The sequence below is a fragment of the Schistocerca serialis genome, unplaced genomic scaffold, assembly GCF_023864345.2.
Source record: "Schistocerca serialis cubense isolate TAMUIC-IGC-003099 unplaced genomic scaffold, iqSchSeri2.2 HiC_scaffold_1151, whole genome shotgun sequence".
Taxonomy (NCBI): domain Eukaryota; kingdom Metazoa; phylum Arthropoda; class Insecta; order Orthoptera; family Acrididae; genus Schistocerca; species Schistocerca serialis.
In genome coordinates this window covers 16,045-17,500 of record NW_026047350.1, presented here as the reverse complement: position 1 = coordinate 17,500, position 1,456 = coordinate 16,045, and positions in this window count along the sequence as shown.

Sequence of the window (1,456 nt, the reverse complement as noted above, 5' to 3'; positions counted from 1 at the left end):
CATAAAGCGCCGCCGGGCACTCCATCTCCCGTAGCCGCGAGAAGAGGGCCGGCCACCACAGGTTGTCAAAGGCTCCGGAAATGTCTACCATGATCCCCAGAACATACTTCTTCATAGATGAGTGAACAATACTGGCTGCCTGATTTATGGCATCGGATGTTGATTTGCCTTTTCGAAAGCCGTATTGCAGGTTACTCATGCCATGCAGTATTCTATGACTCGACAGTCTAGACACCAACAATTTCTCGAAGGTCTTTCCCATCACATCTAACAGGCAGATTGGTCTATATGATTTGGGAACTGTAGGGTCCTTGTCTGGATCCTTTTTTATAATTACCACTTCCGCTGTTTTCCAGGTGGTTGGGAAGGTTCGCGTCTCCAGGCATTTGTTGTAGATCTTTGCTAGCACTGGGGCTAACTTGGATACAAGACACTGCAGAACCTCTGCAGGAATTGCATCCGGTCCCGGTGCTTTCCGTTTTCCGAAGGACAGGATGGCGTTCGCCACCTCCTCTGATGAGAAGGGGTATACCTGTGTTGCATTGTGGTATTCGTATTCGTTTTGTTGCCTCAACGCCAACTGCATCTCATCGTCTGAGTCAGGTCGGTCGTCAGGTAGGAGCGCACGAAGCAGCTCCTCGGCCGTTTCCAGCCAGTTGGTCGTCATCTGGTCCGAGTCTCCTATTGTCACAGTAGAGAGATGCATTGGTGAGTGTATCTTTTCACATATTATTTTGTACGGTGTACCCCATGGATCAAGAGCCAAGTGAGACGTTACGAAATCTTCCCAACTCTGTTGACGATGTTGGAGTAAGGTTTCTTTAAATATGCTTTTCTTCTGTCTGTATATAGTGAGATGATATTGTCTTTCCTCCATGGTGAAAGACCTTTGATAATTGCGGCGCGCCCTTCTCATAGACTGCCGGAGCCCAGTCAGCTCTGGAGTCCATGGAGAAGTCATCTTACGGATGAGACGCCTTCTCATCGGTATTGCCACGGCGACAGCCGCCCTGATTGATGCTGTTAATGCCCCAACGGCCTCTTCTATGTCGATGTCTTCGTCTTCCAACTCTGGAGGGTTAAATTCCGCCTCTAGGAGATCCCAATTGGCTCTCCCGTAATCAAGTTGCATGGCCCACCTCTCTGGTGCCTGTTGTATTTCATGTACCAATGTAAATTCAATAGTATTATGATCGCTTGTTGTATGGTTTTCTAATACATGCCAATCATGAATTTTGTTTGCGATATTAATGGAGCTTAACGTTACATCAATATGTGAAGCTGCCCCAGCTCTACTCCTATAAGTAGGAGGATTGCCGGGGAGATTTGCTACATTTAAATTAAATTCCATAATAACATCCTCAAGGGCAATGCCCCTTGGGTCCTGTGTTCGGCTATACCAGAGAGGGGACTTAGCATTACTGTCCATCGAGATTATGATTGACTTCCCTTGTAG